At 42.6% G+C, this 9,108-nt stretch overlaps 1 non-coding gene across 1 annotated transcript; it reads left to right on the forward strand.

Annotated features, from left to right (window-relative positions):
- The first annotated feature begins 1,180 nt into the window (after nt 1–1,180).
- TRNAC-GCA lies at nt 1,181–1,252 on the forward strand. The gene has a single exon. It is a non-coding gene; the product is annotated as a tRNA-Cys (tRNA).
- Nucleotides 1,253–9,108: the final 7,856 nt, after the last annotated feature.

Consider the following 9,108-nt stretch of genomic DNA (forward strand, 5'->3'; position numbering starts at 1 on the left):
CCTGACAAAGTTGACTTTGCTGCCGCTTTCCAAACACAACTCACACTTTTCCACCTCCTCGACTTTCTGCCAGTCATTTCCTTAGCCTTGAAATCCCACCTGTCGTTCAAAGTGCGTCTCAAAAGCTACTTTTTCGACGAAGTCTTCCCAGATTCCTTAAACTGAAAGTGATCCCATTCTCCTCCGGATTTCATAGGACTTTGTAACTCATGCACTTTTACAGTCTTACGGGGTTTTGTTTGTTTGGGTGGAGGGTTATGTTTGGTTTGGGGTTTGCTTTTTACGAACATCTCTTATTCTTATGAGTTTGCGAGCTGATAGTGGGCTGGTATGAAGTCATGTTTATTCTTGTCCATAGTAGTGAATCACCAAAAGTGGGGATTTTTTTCCTTGACAGCGGAATTGACTTAGAGTTAATGTACCACTTAAGGCAGGAAGAAACAGTGTTGGATGCAAGGGAAGTTACCTATTGAATGTTCGAGCCTAGGAATGAAGAGCTAGTTACTTGGCACTGCACTTGAGTGGGGCGCAAACATTCCCTGGCTCAGCTTCTGATTGGTCTGTATTTATCCCCCGAGGCAGCTGAGGAAACCAGCCCATCTGTTTACAGTCAGCAATGATTAAACAAATTCTAATAATTCTCCAGAATTGAAGTTTGGGGGCGGGGAGGATGGTTTTTTACATAGTATAAACTGGGAACCTGCATCAAAGACTCGAGCCTCCTCCGTCCTGCCTCCACCCCCGGCAGATAAATTCTTGTGCTATTCCTTTAAATGCACCAGGACAGGAGAACATCTGAGAACTCCTGGGAGGAGGATCCCTGGCCCAACCCTCTCCCCATAACGAGACCAGAGGAATTTTTTGCAACTGGTCTATCACTCTTCTCATCTGAGACAGCGGCAGCAGTCAGATGCTCTGTTTGCTAAGGAAAGAGCAATCTTAGTCTACTTATGCTAACACGTATGGTAAAGACATACTCGGGAAGCTTCACACAAAAAGCTATTCGCTTATCACGGAAGCCAAGCTAAATGATAGAAATTGCCTCTGGACACCCCTTCCCAAGCATTCCATTTAGCTCTGATAGCGTTAATAAAACAACGCTGTCGTTTCTGGCCGTGGTGATGTAACTGCAGTGATTAGAAGAAAAGATAGGAATGAGAAGATAGACACTCTAGTGCAAGGGGGTATAGCTCAGTGGTAGAGCATTTGACTGCAGATCAAGAGGTCCCTGGTTCAAATCCAGGTGCCCCCTGCTACATGACTTTTACCATCAGAGCAGCTTGTAGCTCAAATGGGTGGAGTCATGTTTACTCCCTCTTTCGTTGCCTTTTTTTCCCCTCGCTGGAGCTTCAGTCATCAAACAAAATGTGACATGGGAATGGGGAGAGTTGCTAAGGTGCTTATTAGAGAATTAGAACATTTGTACGTGAGAATAAAAGGTCTTTGGTTCAAATCCAAGCGTCCCATAATGTTCTTTAATTAGTCAGTTTTACCTCTTTATTAGGTCCTTTTCTTTTACGACTAAATCCTACCCCAACTCCTGTCTTCTGTGTTACTGATGGAAGAAAACCCTCAGCATACTACATAAATCTCACCTTTTGTCCCTAAGAAGCAGCATGTTGTAAGTCCTGGAGTCAGAAGCAACAGTCCTTAGACATTTACTAATTTTGCCACCAATCTCTTTGCCACCAATCTCATCTGTAAGATGAGGATGCTGCCTACCTCACAGGGTTACCATTAGGATGATAGATCTTTAAGTAAAAGAAACCTTCAGGGTCATCTAGCCTAACTATCTTATTTTGCAGGTGAGACATCTGAAGCCTAGAGGAGTTGAGCCTTGCCCCCCAGTCACATGGATAAGTGAATAGCAAAGGCAGAATGTGACCCCTGGTTTTCTGACCCCAAAGTCAGGACTTTTCCCACTGCCCCACTGCTAATGACATCATGTTTAGAGTTTGCAAAAGGCCATTTAGTTCTTCAATTTTCTTTACCTAATAATAGCTAGCATTTACATCATGCTTTAATGTTTGCAAAACATGGTTTCTCTAATTCCTCATTTGATCTACACAACAGCCCTCAGTCAGCCAACAAGCATTTATTAAGCACCTACTACATGCCAGGCACTGTGCTAAGCACTACTGATACAAAGAAAGGCAAAAGACAGCCCCTGCTCTCAAGGAGCTCACAGTCTAAAGGAGGAGACAACATGAAAACAACTATGTACAAAGATATATTCGAGATAACCGACAGAGGAAAGGCACTGGTAGTAAGGGAGGTGAAGAAAGGTTTCTTATAAAGGATGGAATTTTAGCTGGGACTTCTGGAAGAAAGTTGGGGAGGGCAGGATACAGAGATAAGGGGGGCAAGAATTCCAGGCATAGGGGAGAGCCAGTAAAAATGCCCAGAACTGAGCACTGAGTACCTGAGGGAAGGAAGATGTAAGAAGACTGGAAAGATAAGTGCTGCTATTATCCTTATTTGACAGAGAAGGAAACTGAGCTTGGGAGAAATTAAATGATTTACTTATATCTGAGATGGATTTCAAACTCAAGTCTTTTGACTCCAAGTCCAGAGCTCTATACACTACACCACCACAATTTTTCCCCACTTCGACTTCTTATTGCATTAGTATCCATATCATTACATCTTCATACTTCATCATAGGCTATTTTGCATGCTTTTCTGATTGTTCTGTTTGCTTCAATTATGTCTCACAATTTGATTGTAGGCTTAAGGAGGAGCACCACGTCTTTTCCTCTTCAAATCCCCTCACTACATAGCACATGGAGATGTTTATGGTAGAAACAAACACAATTGCTGAACTGAATTGAAAAAAAAAAAAAGCCCTAGGAAATCTTGAAAATCCTAGGGAGTCTTAACATTGTGGTATGATGTGAGAGCCCTACGCTGATAGAGTAGAGAAAATGTGTGATGCTGTGAGGTTAGGGGTAGGAACAATTCTGCCTGAAGCAAAGACATGTTGTGTAGCCTATGAAAACTGCAGAAGCCAAAGACAAACAAGCTTTTAAAGGACTTTAACACCCAGGCAGAGCTGAGAAACAGAGGTTCTTCCAAAAGAATAGATCCCTCTTGGAATGGCTGTTGTGTCCCATGATATGCCTCAGAGGCAGAGCATTTGACTAAGATCAAGTTCTCCATAGGGGATGTCCCAAATTATTAGGTTTACATTTTAGCCTGAAGAATAATTTACTCACTCCGAATGCATGAGTGGGAGTTCAATCTGGTTCTAGAGGACTCCTACCTATTTCTATTATCATCTTCTTAAACATGGAGAACAAAGTCTGTCCTAAAGTAATAGCTTTGCTAAAGTTGAAAAGTCATAGGTGTTTTATAATGAAAGAGAAAATTATTCTAGAAACATAATAAACCCCTAACACTTAAAAAAAAAGTTAAGCCCAGCCTCTGGATTAAATATGCGAAAAGTCAACTAACTTGTAGATTAAGACTTCTGAATGTCCTGCTCTTCTTAGACATAGACTCTTGGTTCAACTTTGCATGATAGTAACTTTGGGAAGAGTAACACAACATTCGATTGTTCTTTGTCCTTTTCATTATTGAAAACTTTGCTGTGCTGTTAGCTGTAAAAGACCACAGAACTGCAGAATTCCATGGAAGAGACCTCAAGGGTCACCTGGCAGAGAGCATTGGTCAAAGAATCATAGAATCCCAAAGGGGACTTTAGAGGATTTCTAGTACCACCTGTGCCTGAACAAGAATCCTCTTGCCAACACCCCTTCACTACATCCTAGATAATTCTTAGGAAGTGGTTTCCTACATTGAAGAAAATATACCAATACATTTTTCTACATTGAACCTAAACCTGCTTCTTATTGATCCAAATCCTGCCCTCTAGGTCCAAGCAGAACAAGCCTAATCCCTCTTATACATGACAGGCCTTCAATACTTATTTATTTATTTATTATGCTTTTATTCATTCCCACCATCCACTGCCCACCCCAAATCATTACAAGCTTCTTCCATTGATCCTCATTTGGTTTTGTCTTTAGTCCCTTGACCATCCTATTTACCCTTCTCTCCAGGTTGTTAACATCCTTCAGAAAACATGGTGCCCAGAACTGAACAGGAAATTCTAGATGTGGTCTGACCAAGACAAAGTAGGGTAGGATTATCGCCTCCCTCACATCAGATACTCAGACAGCCTAGGATAGCAATCGTTTTTGGCTTCCAAGTGTAGTAAAATATGAAAGTTTTTAACAGTCAGTTAGGATAACTGAAAGACGCCAGTTTTTCAAGGACAACCCTTTTGGGGAGGAGATGAACAGTCCGCCTGCTGCGCATGTCAGACTGCCTGCCGGGCTCTTGACTTCCGGGGTGGAGAGAACGGGAGTAGGCCTTTTTGCCTGCTTGGCGGGACTCCTGACGGCGCGGCACAGACGGTCTCCCTCTCTCCAAAGGTGGCCTTTTCAGTTTGGTGAGTTTTTATAAGGAATATAGACTAAGCCTAGACTTAAGACGATTTGTATTGTATTTCTATTTTCCTATCCTTCTAATCAACATCACCTTGTGACTATATACAATAAAGGCTCTATCTAGAAAACCAGAAGCTTCTTCCATTTACTAGTCTGGGAGATAAATTAAGGGAAAAGTTAAGTAGGGGAGATTTATGATCTAATATCCAATTTTAAATCTCACACAAGTCATACTTTTGTTTATATTAACCTTCTAGACCACTAAACCCTCCCTTCCCCAGTATATATCAAGGATGTCATTGACAAAAATAAAGGTTCCATATTAAGCAAAACAGTTTTGTTAACATTTTGGTATCTTTTTGAAGAGAGAGTTCAAGCAGCCCGTGGACCATGTGAGGCCAGTAGTGGCCCAGCATGCTGGGATCAGGTCTTCTCGGAGTCGGGTTGCTTGGGAATGTAGCCCAAAGCGGGTGGTAAACATTTTGGTATCTTTTCTCTTGTGTATGTATAATTCATGCCCTCTTAACCCTGACCAAATGTGAAAAGGGATGCCCCAGAGAAGACCTTATAACCAGAAGTTTGGGGGAAGAGACTGAATAACCACTAGTCATGGATTAAAACATTTATTAAGTACCTACTATATGCCAAGCGCCAATTAGGTGTGCCAAGACCCAAGAGTGAAACAATCCTTACTCTCAAAGAGTTTACATTTGATGAAGGAAATGAATCTTGCCCTCAAGGATCTGACCTTCAAGTGAGGGAGAGGGGAAAAGTTTGTTAGGGAAAACAACCCATACACATCCAAGTAAATGCAATGTACACAAAAATTGGATGGGGAAGATATATGGGCTAGAATAAGCATGGGATTTGGTGTCATAGGACCAAGATTGGAACTCTACTTCTGCTACTTAACAGCTCTATGACATTGGAGAAATCATTTCATATCTCTGGGCCTCTGCCCCTCCAAATGTAAAACGAGGGGGTTGAACTAGATGACCTCTGAGGTCCTTTCCAACTCTAAACTGGTGTTCCAGTGCCTCTGAGGTCCCATCTTGGTTCGGAGTCTATGATTCTTTTTCTAGTCTATAATTTTTAGACATACTGTCCCCCCAAATCCACTAGCTGTCCTCCAAATATATAGATATACAGCCACTTTTCTTTAAATGTTTTTCTCCTGCCCAAATGGAGGAACACAAAGCAGAAAAAATAGTTTCCAAATTTACAGCAGCAGTGTACATATAAGTTGTCTTTGTCCTGTTACCCAGATTGTTTAATGACAAGGAGGCACAATGGTCACTCAATCTATTTTCTTGATTATTCTCTGACCCTTGAACACACCTCACCCATCCCACTCCCATATATCAATTAATTTATCCTGGAAGTAATCCTCCATTTTCCTTGCCTTTTAGAAGAAGGACCCCACTCTGGCCCCTCTAATTGATTCTAAGATCACTTTGGGCTGAAATCAGAGGTGACACTATCAGGTAATAGAGAAGAGGCTAAGATAGGACTCCACCAATCAAGGCACCCCTCAAGAATGCTTTGTTCCTTCCACAAAGGAAGTTTATCACAAGTGATTCCCCACAGTTCATCTTAAATGGAAGTAACAAGAAACATAACAAAAAAATTTTTTCTTCATAATTCTTCTGCTCTCCCTGACGACTAGTGGTTTTAAGCTGTCAATATTATCTAGACATCAACAAACGTCCCACCTCTTGCATTAGGTCTGCCTCAGCTCTAATCAGCAGTGCTCTCTCCCATTTCTGAGTGTCCTGAATACTTAGAAAAGTGACATGGAGCTAAGTCTTGACTCAATACAACTGACAACTCTGTGCCTTTGGGTCATTTAGCTCTGGACTTCTTCCATCATAGTCACAGGTTCTTGACCTTGAGGTTTTGACATATACTCTATCACATATTTGACATATTCTCTATCACATATAGTTCTCAGGGTGCTTCATATAAATCTTTTTTTCCTCAGCTAAGCTCCCTAGGGCAAGGACTAGGATTTTTCTGGTATTTCTGGCAAAGAATTGATCACATAGTATACTTTATTTTGATGGATTCATGGCAGATTCCAAGATGTTCAAATCTTTCACAATTCATGAAGCAGAAACACAGGAGAAACTTGAAAAAGACACCCCCCCCAATCTCCTTCTCCCTAATGCCTATTATTAACTTCATTCTAAAAACAGAAAGATCCCTAACCTGGGAGTCAGAAAACCAGGGTTCTATAGTCCTCTGACACAAATTAAATTATGTGACTTTGGGCAAATCACTTAAATCTGTCTCATTTCTTCATCTGTCAAAAAGGAAATTTTTCTTACATAGTAATAGATATCTTCAAATATTTGGAGGATTATTATGTAGAAAAGGAATTAGATAATTAGATCTAGTCTGTATGAACTAGAATGGATAGAATTTATAAGGGAAAGAGATTTCTACTTCAATTTATAGTAGAACGATTAGAGGTTTTCAAATAGAGGATTGCCTTTTAAGTAGTGAGCATTCCTATAATTGTAAGTGTTCAAGCAAATGTTAACTGGGTGACCACCTCTCAGAGATATCATTGAATCATGAATTAAGAGACAGGATTTTAAAGGACATCTTTTATTATCCTCCCGACCTCACAGGGACTTGCGGAAAGTGATGGGTTTAACAAATTAGCAGAGGCAGGATTTGATCCCAGGTCCGTCATTGCTTTCTTTGCCTCCTTAGTGCACATGGGGTACTTGGTTTGTGTGATAAATTGAGCTAGACAGTTAGTTTCCAGATCACTGGAAAGATCAATGAATGGATTAGGAGTCAGAGGACCCAAATGAGAGTCCACACTTAATAAACTGTGTGACTTTAGGAAATTCACTTAATCTCTCAGGCTTATTTTCCACATCTACAAAATGAGGAGCTTGGACTAGATCAGGGATGCTTAACCTGGGGTCCACGGAAAAATTCCAGGCAGTCCATAACGGGGAAAAAAGTTGTACTTTTCTTTTTTTTGAGGCAATGAGGGTTAAGTGTCTTGCCCAAGGTCACACAACTAGTAAGTGTCAAGTGTCTTAGGCCGGAATTGAACTCAGGTCCTCCTGAATCCAGGGCCATTGTTCTATCACTGTTCCACCTAGCTGCCCCTGTACTTTTATTTTAATTAACTTCTAACTGAACTTCAGCATTTCCTTCAATTATATAAGAACTTTATTGTGAGGAGTCCACAGGCTTCACAAGGATACCAAAAAGGTCCAGGACACAAATAGTTAAGAAGCCTGGAACTAAAACGATCAGGAAAGCTCCGACCAGACCAGGATGTAATATTCATTTCAATAGCGCAGCACTTTCAAAGTCCAACCATTGTAGCGGCATCCGGAAGCCAGCGCGCTGTGTCCTGGGAGATGTAGTTTCCTGAGGAAGAGCATTCGAGTCCAACCACTGGTAAGACCGAGCAAAGCAGGGGGCCCTGGGAGAGGTAAAGGAATGGGTTCCTGTGGCCAGGACAAAGTGGATCGGAGGCTGCGGCCACAACCCTGCTCCAAGAAAGGGGCGGGGGACGGGAAGTGACCCATGTCCGCAGGTAAGATGAATCTGCAGACAGAAGCCCAGGAGAGCAGAGTGCTGTACCTGTAGTCAGGAAGACCTGAGTTAAAAATTCGACCTCAGACGCGTCCTAGCTGTGTGGCCCTGGACAAGTCACTTAACTGTGCCTCAGTTTCCTCATCTGTAAAATGAGCTGCAGAAGGAAATGGCAAACCACTCCAGTATCTCTGCCAAGAAAACCCTAAACAGGGTCATGGAGACTCGAACACAACTGAAATAAAACCTCCACCACCTCACAAAGCGAAGGTGACGTCACTTCCTCTGCAGAGAAAACGGAAGTACTCCACCGGAAGAAGCGGTTGCTAGGGGCCGGTTGCCTAGGCAACAACGGTCGAGCCTTTGTGAGATAGGGTGCTGGCCGAAGGAGCTAGGAGGAGGAGGCCTAGTGGTTTTGTTCTTGGTGCCCTAATAAAGAAGGCGGCCTCTCTGCCTGTGACTGAGGCCGTCTGAAGTCCCTAGCCCGCCCACCCCCTGCTTGGCCAGCGCTTGTCGCTGGACCTGGATGGAGGCCAGAGACGTGGCTCCCGCCTCGTGACCTTGGGCTGGCCCGCTTCATCTCCTCTGAAGTGCGGGGCCAGCCTCTCGTGTCTCTCAGCTCCCTCCTAACAGCTGTGACCCGGACAGTTCCCGGCCTCGGCCTCCTGGGAAGAGGCCGCCCTGGATAGAGCAGAGAGCCGCGGACTGAGAGTCGGGAGAACATGGGCCTGCGGGGCCATGGACTCCTGACCCGCTGCGTGGCCTCGGGTCCTTCCTCGGGCTAATTGTTATCTCCTTTTAACTGAGGAGGAAATGGAGGGGTTGGATAAGACCTGGTGCCTGGGAACAGAGGGAATCTCACTCATGAATATCTGACTTTTGTAAAATTTTGAATGCATTTTTTAGAGTGCACATTACTTTATTCGCTGAAAAAGTAGAAAGAAAACATCTTTTGATGCCTGGGAGAGTTAAGTTTAAGTCTAAGAGTGACCCAAGTTTACACAGTGGTTAGTTGACAGAGCCTGAAAATAATTTTATCTAGATTTAGATAAATTTATAATAATTTTATAATTTATCTCGATTTAGATTTAGA

This window comes from Dromiciops gliroides, chromosome 5, assembly GCF_019393635.1.
Source record: "Dromiciops gliroides isolate mDroGli1 chromosome 5, mDroGli1.pri, whole genome shotgun sequence".
NCBI classification, from domain to species: Eukaryota; Metazoa; Chordata; class Mammalia; order Microbiotheria; family Microbiotheriidae; genus Dromiciops; species Dromiciops gliroides.